The following is a 19,173-nucleotide window of genomic DNA, read 5'->3' as shown; positions in this document are numbered from 1 at the left end:
TGAAGCACCACTTTAGCTAATGGGACCTCCTGCTGCCACCGCGCCGCCAGTGCACAATTTCTGTTCTCATCCTGAAGCAAAGTTCTTAACCTGAAGCACTATTTCTGGGTTAGCGGAGTCTGTAACCTGAAGCGTATGTAACCCAAGGTACCACTGTACACATTAAATCCAGTGTTATGCTTCTTGAAGGAGTATCTCTACTCCTTTGACTGACAGTTGTAACAGGTCACTGGTTACGCACAAATGTAAAAAAAAGGAAAAAGAATCACGCTCCAAAGCTTTTTTTCAGGGAACTCTACAAGCCATTTGAAGAAGCAGTTACCAATAGATCGTACAGTTGCTTCTGCAACGTAAGTCCCCAGTTTGGGCAGTTACAGCTGGAGGGTGGCGTGACAAGATGCCACTATCTTCAAACATTGAGGCTGGCCCTAGTACCATGACAGAAGGAGGGCTGTGATTGTGTGGTGGGGCCTAGACAATTCAGAAATTTGCAATGGAGAGCTAAGAACAACTGGAAAACTTGCCGTTGAAATGGTGTATTACATGAGGCTTATAGTGGGCTCATATGAGTGCATATGATATACGGTTAAGTCCCGTCGCGAACAAGTCGGGTTGTGGCGCTCATCTCACTTTACAGGCGGAGGGAGCCGGCATTTGTCTGCTCCGCAGACAGTTTTTCCGGGTAATGTGGCCAGCATGACTAAGCCGCTTCTGGCGCAACAGAACACCAACAACAGAGCAGCGCACAGAAACACAGTTTACCTTCCCGCCGGAGCGGTACCTATTTATCTACTTGCACTTTTTGGCGTGCTTTCAAACTGCTAGTTTGGCAGGAGCTGGGACCGAGCAATGGGAGCTCACCCCGTCGCGGGGATTTGAACTGCCAACCTTTGATCGGCAAGCCCAAGGCTCAGTGGTTTAGACCACAGTGCCACCCGGAAGGTATTTTTAGCCTACTTTTTATTGCAACCGATTCTGGGGTGGGGTTTGGTGCAGTACCATGAATCAAAACCACAATACAGTATTGTAAAAAAGGCAGAAAAAAGCACCAGCGATAATAGGAAAACCTGACCAGGGCATTAATACCCTGCAATGGCCTGCTCCAAAAAATAGGCCTCCCATTGGTACCAGAAACTTGCATGTCTCAGATGGGAGGGTATGGCATATTTGGGGCATCGCTGCTGGCATGCAGTCCCCAACCATACCCTCTGAGATTATGTCTGCATTTTAGGAAGGAAGATTACCAACCCCTACAATATACCTTTTTTTTTAGTCATTTAAGATGCCATTGACTTCTGAATAACTAATTTGGAGAAGTTTTAGTTCTAGGGGCAGATAGACTTGGTTCTTTTATATGTGCGTTTTCCATTCGTAATGATGTATATGGGAATAAGTGTTGAAATAATGGGATTTGCTTCTAAGTATAATAGGCTTAGAACTAGGGTGTCGGGAAATGAGTTGATTTCCCAGCTGAACGACCTTGATACTTTTTCCATTTAAGGTGATTGGAAAGGGAGGAGGTTTAAATTCCAAATGTATTTTTAAAAATACCTTGTTCTTTGCTTTTCACATAAGGCCTCCTTCCCCGGCCTAATCTTCCAGGCATTTTTCACCTGGCAAAACAGTCCAGGAGACCTAGACAGAATATTATTTTTGAGAATGGAGCTGCTGTTTTCTGTAGCAGAAAATGGCCCCATTCCATCTCCTCTCCCAGCAACCACCAGCACCTTCGTTTCTGCTGTGACTGGCCTAAGATCTAAGAACTTAAATGAATATTGACTGGATTCCAAGTATCCTAAACACCATCTAGGAAAAGAAAAGAAAAAAACCCTGTTACTGATCATTCTTCAAAAGGTAAGCATGGTAGGTGTGTGTTTTTTCTAAATTCAGCAAATGTCTTGCTCCATTTTGGAATTATCGCCTTTTAAAATAATTGTAAGTAATTAATAAATATTTGCATGTGTGTAAGTATTAGGGACACGGGTGGCGCTGTGGGTTAAACCACAGAGCCTAGGACTTGTTGATCAGAAGGTCGGCGGTTCGAATCCCCGTGATGGGGTGAGCTCCCGTTGCTCGGTCCCTGCTCCTGCCAACCTAGCAGTTCGAAAGCATGTCAAAGTGCAAGTAGATAAATAGGTACTGCTCTAGCGGGAAGGTAAACGGCGTTTCCGTGCGCTGCTCTGGTTCGCCAGAAGCGGCTTAGTCATGCTGGCCACATGACCCAGAAGCTGTTTGCCAGCTCCCTTGGCCAATAAAGCGAGATGTGCACCGCAACCCCAGAGTCGGCCACAACTGGACCTAATGGTCAGGGGTCCCTTTACCTTTACCTTTAAGTACTAGGTGCTATGCTGGAAATAGTCTTGAAACCTGTGCACGGAGAAAAAGCAGGAGTCTTAATTAACTGAGTCTCATGCTACACTTAGGTAGCTCCCCCAGTACTACCGTAAGTGGTACTACAGGTTGCCCTTTTTCAATTTTGCACTTTGCTGAAAGATTACCAAGGGGTTTCTAGTTTGCACAAGCAGGTTTGGGGGGTGATACTATCTGCTGTGTTTGCTTCTGCGCCCCTTTACTCAGCTGTACATCTGCGAACAAATAAGATACTATAAAATACCATAAGTTTGCAGCATGCGGGTTCTACTAACTTTCCAGCTTGTTTGGAGTCTTAATAAAAGAGCCAGGACAGCTTAAGAAAACCTTGATATCAGCCCTTGTTATTGATAGCCAGCAATACTGTTGCACAGATCAGTGATGGAGACCCTTTGGTTCTCCAGATGTTGGATTGCAACTCCCATCATCCCTGGGGCAGATGGGAGCTGAGGCATATCTGGAAGGCCACAGATTCCGTATTCCTGACATAGATACTCCAGGCTAACTGTAACACCTGAAATGAGTGCAAGCTTTTAAGATCTTTATTAAGGCCCCAAACACCTGTGGTTTATCTGGGCAAGTGTCCATTTTCAACATATCCTGAAAGCAAACTATGCAGTCTCTCTTGTCAGCTTGTATGGCATTTCTGTGCAGGCATTGGGTCACACCCAGTCCATAATCTTAAAGAAGAAGCATTCTTAACACATGGAAAACTGACCAAACATCCACTTCTACAATGCAACAGGCCAAAAAGAACCCTATGTGTTCTTAATGCTTGCACATTCACCGCTATTTCCTGTGATGCCTGTGATAGGTTCCAGTAAATATTGTCTCAAAAATGCACAATGTTCAGTGGGGGTGGGGGGTGGGGATGCTCACGCCATTTTTGGTTCCCAATTCTTTTTCTTCTCTTGGATGTGGCAGCCATTGGAGGTTATGCCACACAACTGATGGCAGCCATTATGTGTCCATTGGCCCAAAAGGGTCGGTGACCTCTGCCTTATAGTGACCCGAGGTAGCAACACGTTTTCTTCCAGTTAACAATGGTTACTCACTGGAAGATTGGCAAAGGTTTTGGCGGCTCGTATTTCCTGGAATCTGAGCAAGGTCTAAGACGGGTCAGCAAGCTTTTTCAGCAGGGGGCCGGTCCACTGTCCCTCAAACCTTGTGGGGAGCCGGACTATATTTTTGGGGGGGAGGGAAATGCACAAATTCCTATGCCCCACAAATAACCCAGAGGTGCATTTTAAATAAAAGGACACATTCTACTCATGTAAAAACATGCTGATACCTGGACCGTCCGCGGGCCGGATTTAGAAGGTGATTGGGCCGCATCTGGCCTCCAGGCCTTAGTTTGCCTACCCATGGCCTAAGAGATGGGAAATCAATGATTAAGCAGCAATTAACGGTTGGAGGGTTGGCAAACCATTCTGTCTCCTTTTCGGTGCTGTCCTTTTCAAATGGCAACAGGCCAAGCTCAGGTACATCACGTCCTGCTTTCTCCTTCCAAAGAGAACGGACCCTGACATTCTCTGGAACTTCCTACCAGTTGGGAAAGTGGGAGAAAGTGACACTTGTCTCTCACACTGACCTCATTGGGTCGTCCTTCCAAGTGAATGTACTTCGGAGCAGATTGTGTCAGTGAGTCGCTGGTGAGGGAGAACTCAATCGTCCAGCCACTTTCTGCCAATGAGATTTGTTGCATCTGAGAAACTTTACTGTGCTTTCATGTCAGTTTTCTTTTTTTTTATAAGATATTTATTAAGATTTTCAAAGCATTACAAAATAAAAATAACAAAGTAAGAAAATACAAAATAAAAATGGTTAAAAACAACTCAATCTTTCCATTACTTATTTTTCATTAGCTTATTTCCCGGACCTCCTCACGCCTCCCTTTTTTGTATTCCAGTTCAGTTTGTTGGTTCAGCAAATCCTTACCCTCTTTGTTTATCCTAGTCTTTAATCTTAAGCTATTGTAATGTTAAATTTTTACCTATTAATAATCCATTTTTCATATTCCCTTATAGTATTACAGCTGAAAACCACTTAATTTCTATCCAACATCATTCTAACATTCATTAATTTTACAATATTTCTGTAGATAGTCTTTAAATTTCTTCCAATCTTCTTCCACCGACCTTTCATGTCAGTTTTCATCACAGGTTCATTCTGAATCCACAAGAGCAGGGCCCCCGGCTTTTATTGAACCGATTAACTTGAAAGGCAACACTTCCATTGTGTGTTTGGACCTTTCGTCAGATTAAAACAGCTTGCCAGTTCCCTGGGACCAGTGAGCAAACTGACTGCAAAGCATGTTGTTTGTTTTAAAACTGCAGTGGGGCATGGCTGTGTGTTTGTGCACGGGCTTAACAAAGAGCTCTGCTTTATATCCATGAATTACAGCATTGTTTCTCGTTAACTTCCAATTTACTGATCTCCTGGTTTTTCATTTGTGCCACAGTCATTTGATTTCTGAGGAAGGATCATAATTGTTTGCTCTCTCAGGCTTTTGCTTGTGTCCACTTAACACATGGGCAATGACAATTAGTGTCCCCCCCCACACACACACATTTTAAAAGGCTGTTTTGTAAGAAGAAAATTGGGTTTGTGCTCTGTGTTCTTCTGTATATTTTTCTGACTTCGCTTGTTCTGCTGGCTATAGGCTCAAGGTTGTACATGGTGTCAGAGTCAGCTTTGATCTGGTCCAATAGCCTAATGTTTTTTGTACAGATCCAGCCGAAGAGGAACGGTAAGGTTCTAGATTTAAAGGAGAGGAATTGCATGGTTCTAGATTTGAGGAGAGACACATAAAAGAAAAAGGAATGGGTTGCTTCTGGAACATTTAGCTATTGGAATGAAACCTGGCCTGTACATTCAATACATCTGTCTTTCAAGTTCGAAGGTGTCACAACTCTCCAACCTCCCCCCCTTTTTTTGGAGGGAAGAGCTCATTTTGAACACGCCCAGTAATGTTGGAGGTTTTATTCTGTGTTACTTTTGCGGGTTTTTACCCATAATTGCATTTTACCCATAAATGCAAGAGAGTCAGTGTGGTGTAGTGGTTAAGAGCGGTAGACTCGTAATCTGGTGAACCGGGTTCGCATCTCTGCTCCTCCACATGCAGCTGCTGGGTGACCTTGGGCTAGTCACACTTCTCTGAAGTCTCTCAGCCCCACTCACCTCACAGAGTGTTTGTTGTGGGGGCGGAGGGGAAAGGAGAATGTTAGCCGCTTTGAGACTCCTTCAGGTAGTGATAAAGCCGGATATCAAATCCAAACTCTTCTTCTTAATTCTGCATTTCAGCACCAGGTGTTGAAATTTTGCATCCCCTAACAATTTTGCACCCAGGGCAACCAACTCTGGGGCCCCCCATGCTGTGATTTCCCCATGCTATGACCCTGTACAGTACACCTCTGAATGCCAGTTGCTAGGAAGCACAAGAGGGGAGTATGCTTCTGTGGTCAGATCCTGCTCGTGGGTTTCTCTCAGGCATCTGGCTTGCCACTACGAATACGGTAAAAGGTAAAGGACCTCTGGACGGTTTGACTGAAGGCGACTATGGGGTGCAGCGCTCATCTCACTTTTCAGGCCGAGGGAGCCGGCGTTTGTCCACAGACAGCTTTCCGGGTCATGTGGACAGCGTGACTAAACAGCTTCTGGTGCAACAGAACACTGTGACGGAAACCAGAGCGCACGAAAACGCAGTTAACCTTCCCACCACAGCGGTACCTATTTATCTACTTGCACTGGTGTGCTTTCGAACTGCAAGTTGGCAGGAGCTGGGACAGAGCAACAGGAGCTCACCCCACGGGGATTCGAACTGCCAGCCTTCTGAACGGCAAGCCCAAGAGGCTCAGTGGTTTAGACACAGCACCACCTGTGTCCCTACTGTGAGTGCAGGATACTGGACCAAGTGGGCTTTCTTTGGTTTATCCAGCAGAGCTCTTTTTATGTTCTTATGACTGGCAATGGCAGGGAGACGGGTTGTTCTGCTTTTCAGCCTTCTGCTTCAGCGTTCCTGTAATAAGCCACACACTGTTCTCCAATAAATTAAATGAAAATCAGGCTTCACACTTTTGATTCCTTTGGCCTTTAATTTATTTTATTTCATTTTAAGGAGCATAAAACACACTCTTTTATATATTTATTTCCAGAAATCCTATTTTTCCAGCACTTCTCATGTAACACAAAGTTAACCAGAAAAAGAATAAAAATCCTTGGAGATCACCTTTAAGCTTTGTGGAAAAAACCTCATCGGCTCAGAGCAATCAAAGTGATGGGGACCAGATACGTTAAGGAGACACTCTATTAGGTTGTATTCCCATTGGGCTAAACTAACTATTATTAATTCAGTGCCTGAAGTATTACAAATGTGCCCCATTAGTGCAATCGACCATCTGGCTAGGCTCACAGCGTAGGAAGCCAGGCTGTTCCAAGTATTCAGATACAGCACACTATTTTGGAAGTACTGGCAGAATCTGTTGGCACATAAACCAATAAAATAGAAATAGAAACCCTATCAGTAATAATCAAAGCTACAACTTTGGAATGCATGCTGGCGTATGTGGCAAAGTATATGGAATGTGGGCAGCACCCAGCGGTTGCCAATTCTCTATAAAATGTCTGGGGTGGGAGAAGACTGATTTAAAATGCCAACATAAGTAAGTGGGGCGCTTGGTGCTCTTGCTCATATTGTTTGACCCAGTGAGAAAGGAGGAGCAACCCCATTGGGAGTCAAATAGCTTTTTTAAAAAACAACAACATCAGAGGGATGAATGTACGAGGGAGCAGGGCTGGTCCAAGACATTTTGGCGCCTGAGGCGAACCACAAAATTGCTCCCCTTTCTCTTGTGAGGGAAGATCTACAGTGGTGCCTCGCAAGACGAAAATAATTCGTTCCGCGAGTCTTTTCGTCTTGCGATGTTTTTCGTCTTGCGAAGCACGGTCCGTCGCAACTGCGCCTCTTCAAGCGGCTTTAAGAAAAAAGCGCAAGACGTTTCCGTCTTGCGAAGCAAGCCCATAGGGAAATTCGTCTAGCGAAGCAACGCAAAACCAAAAAACCCTTTCGTCTAGCGAGTTTTTCGTCTTGCGAGGCATTCGTCTTGCCCCCGCACCACTGTACATTAGGAACAAGGGGGGGAATGAAGATCTACATCAGGATCTGTGGCCCTGTGGATCCTGCCGACTGAGGCAGTTTCCTCACTTTGCCTCATGGTTGGGCCGGCCCCGGAAGGGAGGATTCTGCTCCCTTCTCCTGCCTGCCCAGTTTGTGCTTTAATCCACCCATTCTACCACCGAGATACGATGCGACCTCATCGTCACATGGACAAATAATACATACGGTGAATTGGGAGCACTGTGCAGCCAGAATGTTCTGTGTTTTAAGATTGCTTGATGTACTTCAGTATACCCGAAGGAGCGTCTCTACCCCCATCATTCAGCCCAGACACTGAGGTCCAGCTCCTCGCTTTCCATCTCTCCCTCAGCTGCAGCCTGATGGAATGGCTGTTGCCAGGTGACTGTGAAGAAAGGACGGGCCTGATGAATCGGGTCTCTTGGAAGAACCTATTGGAGTGATTCTCTCCTTCCTTCTCTCCCTCTCTCTAATGAAGCCTGATGGAATTGAGAGAGTAGAGAATTACACCCTCAGTCACAACTGCAATGGAAGATTAAGGTGGAATCTAGACACATACAAAAAACCTTGTGAAAATGTGTGTGTTTTTAGCGTTTTGAAAAAATATATCGAATTTGCCACAAACTTCCCATTGCCATTTAGTGTCACATTTATATAATGCACTTAAAACACACTTTTATATTTAAAGCTGTATAGCTGAGTCCCGAATCTATTCTCCAAGTCTGCCGACTCCAGCCATTGAGAATAAAGCCAACAGTTCTCTTCAGAAAGCCACATCTTGGCTTCTGCTTCTTGGTGACACTGATGTGACAGAACTTGACTGCTATGTAGATTCTACACTGGTCATCTTAACAATGAACATGCTGACATAGAAAACCAAACCTCATGCATTAAAGTATGGGCAGCTATACTGCTTCAGTATCATCCAGGAATGTATTGGAATGTATTGAAAACTGGAAAACTGTTGATTTGTTGTGGCATTCCACTTCGAAAAAAACCAAAATAAAATCAATAAAAATTTTGAAATACAGGGTTGGATTCAGACTAAGTTAGATATACAGTGGTACCTCGGTTTTCGAATGTAATCTGTTCTGGAAGACTGTTCGAGTTCTGAAACATCTGAAAACCAAAAACTCAGTAACCGACAGCTAGGCCTCAGGATCTTACACTCAGCAGAAGCCACATTGCATGTTCGACTTCTGAGGCTTCTTCGAAAACTGAAGCATTTACTTCCGGGTTTATGGCATTCAAAAACCAAAATGTTCATCAATGGAGATGTTTGAAAACTCAGGTACTACTGTAGTTAATTCCTGTTGAAATCAATGGGATGTGTCCTGGGTATACCTGAAGGAGCATCTCCACTCCCATCGTGCCCATCCACTGAGGGTCTTCTGCTGGTTCCCTCACTGTAAGAAGCGAAGTTATGGGGAATCAGGTAGAGGGCGTTCTCGGTAGCGGCGCCCTCCTTGTGGAACTCTCTCCCTTCAGCTGTCAAGGAGATAAAAAAACTACACAACTTTTAGAAGACATCTGAAAGCAACATCTGTATCAGGAAGTTTTTTGTATTTGTTGTTTTATTATGCTTTTATATATGCTGTGGGACGCAGGTGGTGCTGTGGGTTAAACCACAGAGCCTAGGACTTGCCGATCAGAAGGTCGGCAGTTCGAATCCCCATGATGGGGTGAGCTCCCGTTGCTCGGTCCCTGCTCCTGCCAACCTAGCAGTTCGAAAGCATGTCAAAGTGCAAGTAGATAAATAGGTACCGCTCCGGTGGGAAGGTAAACGGCGTTTCCGTGCGCTGCTCTGGTTCGCCAGAAGTGGCTTAGTCATGCTGGCCACATGACCTGGAAGCTGTACCCCGGCTCCCTCGGCCAATAAAGCTAGATGAGCGCCACAACCCCAGAGTTGGCCACGACTGGACTTAATGGTCAGGGGTCCCTTTACCTTTACCTTACCTTTACCTTTACTATATGCTGTAAGCCACCCAGAGTGGCTGGGGAAACCCAGCCAGATGGGTAGGGTATAAATAATAAAATCATCATCAGCGTCATACTGATTTCAATGGGGCCTACGTGCAGCTAACACATTTCCGATTCAACCCATAAAACTCATGCCCCATGCAGGGCTTCAAACGAATGTCAGTTCTTCTTATCCAAGATGGTCGTCTGATCTTGGAGTCTTTGGTTATTCACCTCCTTCTGTTCTGTCCTCACTTTCAGCTCCTCTTTTGCCTTCCCTCCAGCTCCAACTCCTTCTTTACAAGGCTCTCATCTCTCTTGCTACTTCAATGACTACTGCTGAAGCTTCCCTCTAATTATCCCCTCCCGCCAAAAAACCTGATTTGCTTTCTAGACTAATTTGGCACTCAAATCCTGCCACTCCTAAACAGCCATGCTGGTTTCAAGACCAGTGCCCCCAATACAGCCTTGTGGATCAAGGTCAGAATGACATCATCTGTCATCGGTGTTGGAGAAACAGCATGCGGACAATGGAAGACGTCTGAGTTATGTCACAATACTGGGATCAAAAGGAACATATTACAAATATTATAATAAGACCAGTGATTTCTTTTGAAAGGGAATGATCTGAAGTCACAAACATCTGCTTGAGAGTGCAAGGAGATTTTAAAAAGCCCAGTTATAAAAACATTCCAATTAAAGACTTGGAATGCTTGGAATACTTTTCTAGCTATGTAAGTTGGTGCAACTGATAACGTAGCTTGACATGTTTTACATTATTTCAACTCCTTTTATTTGCATAAGGAATAGATAGACAGAAAGCACCTTTTAGATTTTCCAACTATTAACGAGATTGGTTAAATGATTGGTTAGCGTACAGTTCATCTGGTTTGCTTAGCAGACTTTCTAAAACAACAATAAGTTTTAGTAACTTTTACCAACTGAATTGCAGGAAGAAATGTGATCATTATTTAACACACAATCCTTGATCAATAACCAATATCGTTGTAGAACTGGGGGGGGGGGAGAGAGAGAGAGACTTGTTCCTTCATAAACCTTTTTAAATAAATATATCTATACCAGTCATTTACAATGAAACCAATAGTTTCATGGAATTATGGCTATTATCAACTCATTCAAATAGACATATTTAAGCATTCTACGCATATTTACCTGGGAGTTAGTAGTCTTACTCCCACTGAGCTCAATTGTGATTTGCTTTTTGCATAGACATGCATAGGATCACACCACATAGCAGTTAATATATCCACCTTCTTTGTTGCTGTGCCACTAATAGTGTTTCCTTAGCCAACCACTCTGAAATTGATATGGATGTTGGCAGCTTCCAGTGTTTTGCAAATGCAATATTGGTAGCCACTAAAAGTTTCTCAGTAGACCTCATTAAATCTTTCAAAACCTTTATAAGCCTTGGCCATGATCCAGCTATATCCAAACGCTACTATGTTGTGTGTGTGTGTGTGTGTGTGTGTGTGTGTGTGTGTGACATTTTTATATGTAATGTCCAGACTCTTTATATTCAAAAGAAAACTTTACTTTCATAAACACATAACTGAGAAAATCATATCTACCATCTCATGCTTATTCACCTTGTTTATTATAGAGAGCACAGGTTTCTCCCTATTAACATTTAGGGATCTTCCTCTGTCTGCTTCACCCCAGACAGACCACACTGGCATTGTATTAATACTGCATGCAATCATAGAATGAGTCTTAGTAGCAGAAAATGGAAAGGGAATAGCAAAGGTTGTCTTCCATTAGAGGCCCTCATGTTTTTGAACTAGGAAGGCATCCAGATATTGCTGTCAATAGAGCAACCCAAAAGGACAACAGCAGAGAACCAAAGTTAAGTGCCAAGCCTAGCTGAACAAGCATATTTTTATCTACACCGTAAGAGCCATTGTGCAAAGGAGATATTATCTCTGCTTTTTTAGAGGCTAATGAAAAACATTAGCCAGTGTGGTGTAGTGGTTAAGAGCGGTAGTCTCGTAATCTGGGGAACTGGGTTTGCATCTCCGCTCCTCCACATGCAGCTGCTGGGTGACCTTGGGCCAGTCACACTTCTTTGAAGTCTCTCAGCCCCACTCACCTCACAGAGTGTTTGTTGTGGGGGAGGAAGGGAAAGGAGAATGTTAGCCGCTTTGAGACTCCTGAAGGGGAGTGAAAGGCGGGATATCAAATCCAAACTCTTCTTCTTCTTCTTCATAAGAAACACTTGTGGTCCGCCAGATGTTCTTCCAGCTCTGTTGAGCGCCATCCATCATGGCTGGTGGTCAGGGATGATGGGAGTTGGGGGGGGGTGTCTAGCGACATTCAGAGAGCCACAGAGTTCCCATCTTTTGCATAAAGACATAAAAAACACATTCTTCTCACACCAAGTATGCTCTTGTGAACTTGTTGAGGGACTGGTGTTGCAGGAACCCCCCCCCCATCATTCAGTTTGTACAAACTTCACACACACTCACACACTACATACGCTACGCTTCTGTTATAAATTCATAGAAAATCAACCATACATCGGATTTGCACTGCTCCACTTTTATTTTACTCCATGAAGGAAGGACTACAAAATGGGGAAGGTTTGATACAGGCCAGCCATAATCCCTTGAACATCCCAGCACAGGAGCCCTGCCCAGTTGCTATGCCAACCCTGATGGTCCTAGACAGAAGACAATCAAGATCACAAAGAACTTGCATATGGAAGTGGGTTCAGCATGGACTGGAACAAAGGACAATGATCAGATCTTCCCTCAGGGGGCAGGAAACTGCGACTACCTTTTGTCTTCTGAAAATGACTCATGGGGAGGGGGAGAAGGGAACCAGCCAGGTGACAGGACACTCAGGTTACCACCACAACTCCTCCCTCAACCCCTCCTTTCTGTGATGTATGCATGATGTTTCTGGGGGTGGGCTTGACCTACAGGATGGGAATTTCAAGAGTTTTTATAAGGCCTTGCACACCATTTTTCTGTGTCTTTCCTCCCTCCTGCAAGTGAGGGGAACACCCTGTTGCAACAGTTCAATAAAGGCCAAGCCTACAGGCTGCTGTTTTGCTCCAAGTTATCCTGGTTGGTGTCTTTGTTTTTGTCCAAGGGAGCCCTCGGATTTTTCTGGTAACACTGGTAAAGGTAAAGGTAAAGGGACCCCTGACCATTAGGTCCAGTCGTGGCTGACTCTGGGGTTGCAGCGCTCATCTCGCTTTATTGGCCGAGGGAGCCGTGTACAGCTTCCGGGTTATGTGGCCAGAGCAGTGCACGGAAACGCCGTTTACCTTCCCACCGGAGTGGTACCTATTTATCTACTTGCACTTTGATGTGCTTTTGAACTGCTAGGTTGGCAGGAGCAGGGACCGAGCAATGGGAGCTCACCCCGTCGCGGGGATTTGAACCGCTGACCTTCTGATCAGCAAGTCCTAGGCTCTGTGGTTTAACCCACAGCGCCACCCACATCCCTGTTGAGGGACTGGAGATGACCATAAACATGCAAGGGCATCTTTGCCTTTGAGGTATGGGCAATAAAGGTAAGGTAAAGGACCCCTGGATGGTTAAGTCCAGTCAAAGGCAACTATGGGGTGCAGCGCTCATCTCACTTTCAGGCCGAGGGAACTGTCGTTTGTCCACAGACAGCTTTCCGGGTCATGTGGCCAGCAGGACTAAATTGCTTCTGGCGCAACAGGACACCGTGCCAGAAACCAGAGCACATGGAAACACTGTTTACCTTCCTACCTATTTATCTACTTGCACTGACGTGCTTTCAAACTGCTAGGTTGGTGGGAGCAGGGACAGAGGAACGGGAGCTCACCCCGTCGCGGGGATTTGAACCGCTGACCTTCTGATTGCAAGGGACTGAACTACAAGGGACCTTCTCTGTACAGTGGTCTAGGAGTAGGTTAGCAGAGATTGCCACGTCTACCCTTATTCCAAAGGTATATTCTACTTCTTATACTAAAATTCAAATCTCTGCTAGTTAAACACCTATAAGAGTTTGGAAACTCATGTGTATATATTACTAAGAATTACTACTGTTTATAATTCACAGTATCCTGTGAGCAATTTGGATCCAGAGTATAAGGCTGGTCTTCTACCCTAATTGGAGCCCAAATGAAACACCTTATAATAGGTGAGCTTAGAAGAACCTACAAGTAATATGTTATAATTTATCAGGCACTGAAATAATACATTAAAAGTTCAATTTATTAAAACTGGATAGCAATATCTCTGCTTCCCGTTCTGTTTGAAGAGGAAAGTTTAAATATATTGCAGGGAGGAAAAGTGTAGACAATGTTTAGAAATCAAAGCAAGCTGATTGGAGGCCCAAAGCAAATCACTTAATAATAGATCAAAATATCACATGCCAAACAGCTGTAGAGGCTAATTCCTGTTTCCTTAGAAGATAGGGGGAACGTTTGAAGACAAAATCTGTGCCAAAATCGCTGCAAAGTACGGGGAGACATTTTGCCCCATATTAATCACTGTCATATTGGATAAACTAGTAGACCAACATTTTGACATGAAGGAATGCAATGAAGATCACTGGATACTAAACAGCAACAGAAGACTGTGATGAATACAAGCATAGAGGAAGAAGGTGCCTATGGAATAGTATCAGACACATTATTTGAGGCAGGCTAGGCTTGGTTTGTCCTACATAATACCTACACCGTGTATGTGAAAGTCTAAGGACGGATAATTTGGAAAATCCACATGACGTCTGCATAAAATATTCAAATGATATCTTGGGCCTGAAATACCTCTTCTAGCACTTACATTTTACAGGGCAGGTGTTAAAACTGTGACGTATATATTTAAATCGCATGGAAAGTTTGCGTTCTTAATATGAAATAATTTGCTTGCTTTCTCAGTTTTTCCAAATCCCATGAATCCAGTCAAAGTGAAGCAATTTGAAGTCCCATTAATTTCAACCCTTTTAACCACATGCTCAACTATTCTCATTGGAATCACTGGGATTTGGGGTAGATTGTACCCAAAAAGTTGTAATCACAAAATTGGTGAGGAACCCAACAGGAGTGAGTGGGGAAACCAGGGAGGTTTTTTTTCAGCTAGAACTCAGTTCTGGCACTCCTTAGGTGAGTGCCATTGCCATTATAAGGGAACAAGGGAGGTCTTCATGGTGAACTCTGGCACCTCTTTTCCTATAAAAATAGCAATAGGAGTGGAATTAAACAGGTGCTTTGTAAGCACAGTGCTCGGCCCAGGGCTTTCCATTGCTATAGTTCCATGTTGTTAATCTTCCTTCAGCAAAACAAACAGCAGCAGCAGATGAGCAAAGAAAGCTCAGGACTATAGACCAGCTGCAATCTTGGCTTTTCATAGGCCAAGAGACATCCCCATTGCACCTATTGTCACCGTCCCAACGATAAAGGTCACATAGTGATATTACTGTTGGTCTCTATTTGGTCCCTCATTCCACCCATACCCCCTCCTCAAAACCACCACACTATAAGAACACAAGAAGAGGATCAAACCATCAGTCCATGTAGGTCAGCATCCTACTTTGCACTGTGGTGAATTTGATGCCTCTCGGAAGCCCATCAGCTTGAAAATGAACCACTCCGTCTCACTAATGCCCACCTGCAATTGGTATAGTGCCTCTAAGCCTGGTGATTCTATTTAGATATGAGTGCCAATTAGCCACTGAAAATCTCTCTTCCTCTATGAATACGACCGATCCGCTTTTAAAACCATCTAAGTTATGTAGCTATCTTGTGGTGGCTGCAAATTACATAAATTAAGTATTTATGACGGGAAGAAGCCCTGAATCTGTTGCCAATGAATATCAATGGTGACCCTGAGTTCTGGAATGAAAGAGCTGTGCGGGGTTTTGTTTTGTTTTTTTAATCCTCTGTAACTCCTTCCTTCCCACTGTCCATAAATCTACATGCTTTGTTTACTTGTTTCTAAACAAATAAAATGCAATTCTTTATTTTATTTATTATATTTCTCATCCTTCCTCCTGCGGAAGATTGGGATGGTGCACAGTATAATGTAATTTTTAAAAAATCCATTATTTATTATTATTATTATTAGCTTCTAGCAAAATATAAAAATATAATAAAATGTCAGACAGATGTTACCTTCAGATGTCTTCTAAAAGTTGTGTAGTTCTTTATCTCCTTGACATCCAAAGGGATGGCATTCCACTGCTGAGAAAGCCCTCTTCCTGGTTCCCTGTAACTTCACTTCCTGCAGTGAGGGAACTGCCAGAAGAGCCTTAGAAGTAGAACTCAGTGTCTGGGCTGAACGCTGGGGGTGGAGACGCTCCTTCAGGTATACTGGGCCGAGGCCATTTAGGGCTTTAAAGGTCAGCACCAACACTTTGAATAGTGCTTGGAAACGTACTGGAAGCCAATGTAGGTCTTTCAGGACCGGTGTTATATGGTCTCGGCGGCAGCTCCCAGTCACCAGTCTAGCTGCTACATTCTGGATTAGTTGTAGTTTCTGGGTCACCTTCAAAGTTAGCCCCACGTAGAGCACATTGCAGTAGTCCAAGCGGGAGATAACTAGAGCATGCACCACTCTAGTGCAGGCAGGTAGGGTCTCAGCCTGCATACCAGATGGAGCTGGTAGACAGCTGCCCTGGACACAAAATTGACCTGCGCCTCCATGGACAGCAGTGAGGCACACCTGGCCCTTCAGGGGCACAGTTACCGTATTCAGGACCAGGGAGTCACCCACATATAGATGCATGTAGTCATTTGTCCTAAGAAAGATGCTACAGCCCCTTATCACCCCAACTGCCATTATATGTACCTGTCCAGCAGTACATTATTATTTTTAAGAAGACACAATCAGATTTCCTGGGCACAATCATTTTCCTAGTTAATCGCCACCAGTCAAACCTCATCACTTATATGCAAAGGGAGGGTTCCCCCCCACAACTGTACATCACTTTATACTTCATTAGCACTGAAATACATTTGCCATTTTGTCGACCATTCCTCCAGTTTGGTGGTACCTTTTGGAGCTCTTACTGATCCATTTGGACTTTCACCATCCTGAATAAATTGATGCCCTTTCCCAACTTGTCCAGTTCATGTCCACTTTTGTTCATTTACCTAATGGCTAATTAGATTTCCCGCTTCAGATGCTAAAATAGCTTGGGCTGGGCTTAGTTATAATAATAATAATAATAATAATAATAATAATAATAATAATAATAATAATAATAATAATTTATTTATATCCCGCCCTCCCCAGCCGAAGCCAGGCTCAGGGCGGCTAACAACAATAAAATAATACAACATTCTAAAATTATTTCATTATAAAATTAATTCAAATCAAATTGAGGGCAACCATTGGGCTAGAGTTCTGTGAAGACTGCCAAAGGAGGGAGTCAGGCCGTGCCCTGGCCAAAGGCCTGGTGGAACAGCTCTGTCCTGCAGGCCCTGCGGAAAGATGTCAAGTCCCGCAGGGTCCTAGTCTCTTGTGGCAGAGCGTTCCACCAGATCGGAGCCACAGCTGAAAAAGCCCTGGCTCTGGTTGAGGCCAGCCTAACCTCTCTGTGGCCTGGGACCTCCAAGATGTTTTTGTTTGAAGATTGTAAGTTCCTCCGTGGGACATACCAGGATAAGTACCCGTAGGTACAAGGGTCCTAGGCCATATAGGACTTTGAAGGTTAAAACCATCACCTTAAACCTGATCCTGTACTCCACCGGGAGCCAGTGCAGCTGGTAGAGCACTGGGTGAATGTGATCTCGCAGCGAGGACCCCGTAAGGAGGTCACTGACATTTATATTCCTAAATGCTACTGATGCTCCTGCCGCTATAGCTCCAAAACAGAGGGGAGAAGCGCTCTGCTATCTGACATCCTAGGATGTGAGAACAACCTTTATTCCCTGATTAACTGCACGGAGTTTGGCATCAAAACATCTGTTTCTCCCCTGTCTCGTGTGCCTTCTAATCAGGCGAAGCACACGAAAGAACAATGGGCAAGGATGTCGGAGAGGACTCAGAAAACGATGGCAGATAAAGCACTGAAGCTTTAGCAAATTCCATTTTCTAATCCCAACTAAATTCTCTTGGAAGCCAGCCCTCCTGGGTGAGTTTGATTTCGGAGATAATAGAGCCTTTTGGAGTTGCTCATAACTTTTAAAATGATTATAAACATGTGTCCTGGGAACATAAGAAAGTTGAAGCATTTTTTTTGGGGGGGGGGAGAATATCACTAATAAACTGAGCAGTTAGCGTGGGGGAGAAAAGTGATTCTGAAAACTTGCATGTACAACTTACCAAATACAGTGGTACTTCGGGTTACATACGCTTCAGGTTACAGACTCCGCTAACCCAGAAATAGTACCTTGGGTTAAGAACTTTGCTTCAGGATGAGAACAGAAATCGTGCTCTGGCGGCACGGCGGCAGTGGGAGGCCTCATTAGCTAAAGTGGTGCTTCAGGTTAAGAACAGTTTCAGGTTAAGAACAGACCTCCGGAACGAATTAAGTACTTAACCACTGTACTCCTGAACTGAAATGGATCATATGATTGCAATGATTTGGCCAGAATACTCCAGAACAGTGGGCAGAAAAGCACTATTTGACTATAGCAAATCACATTTTTGAGCTTAGCTGGATCAAGACACATCAAAAAAGCATTTCAGGAAAACACATTGTAAACCTCATAGTGGGGCACCCTCTAGGTGTCTGAAAGTGTCTATTATCGCTATCACTGTTGCTCAGGGATGGATGGAACATTCCATTTCTGGTCCATGCCACTTTCTTGTGTGTTTATTCATAAATCAGTGCTGTCCTGTTTTTGCACTGAACTGTCCTTAATTATTTTTTTAAAAACCCACATTTTTGTAAGATGACGATTTCTTACTCACCCTTCACTTTAAGGTTCCAGGGCAGGTTGCCTCAATCTAAACACAACATTAAAACTGTTTAAAATAAATTACAGCCTATTTTACTGTTATCATACAATTTTTTGTATGTATTTCATCTCAAAATGTGTGTTTTGTGCATTTTAACTTCAAGTAAGGAGTTTATAGAAGGCTGATCGCCGAAGAATTGATGCTTTTGAATTATGGTGCTGGAGGAGACTCTTGAGAGTCCCATGGACTGCAAGAAGATCAAACCTCTCCATTCTGAAGGAAATCAGCCCTGAGTGCTCACTGGAAGGACAGATCGTGAAGCTGAGGCTCCAGTACTTTGGCCACCTCATGAGAAGAGAAGACTCCCTGGAAAAGACCCTGATGTTGGGAAAGATGGAGGGCACAAGGAGAAGGGGACGACAGAGGACCAGATGGTTGGACAGTGTTCTCAAAGCTACAAACATGAGTCTGACCAAACTGCGGGAGGCCATGAAAGACAGGCGTGCCTGGCGTGCTCTGGTCCATGGGGTCACGAAGAGTCGGACACGACTAAACAACAAAAGCAGTTTATATGTTTTTTTTGAGCAGAGAACTGTGTTGCAAAATTCAGGGAAGTGTAAAAACGGAACGATAATTGTGTTCCGATCTATTTGCAAGTCCAGGAAGCGTGACTCAGGCTGGCTGGCTTTAAAATGTGGGCCAGACAAAATCACTGAGCATCCCTACTGCTGATATATATGTACAGTTATAGCTGTTTGTTGGGTTTGTGTTTTGCAGCTGCAGCAATGGGCTGCTGCACCTGCGTTGCATCAGGGCCAATGAATTTAAAGGATTATTAGTGTTCCTGGGCCTCTTTACAATGTG

The sequence above is a fragment of the Podarcis bocagei genome (assembly GCF_964188305.1).
Source record: "Podarcis bocagei genome assembly, chromosome: 3".
Lineage (NCBI taxonomy): Eukaryota > Metazoa > Chordata > Lepidosauria > Squamata > Lacertidae > Podarcis > Podarcis bocagei.
Note: the sequence above shows the minus strand (reverse complement) of the source record.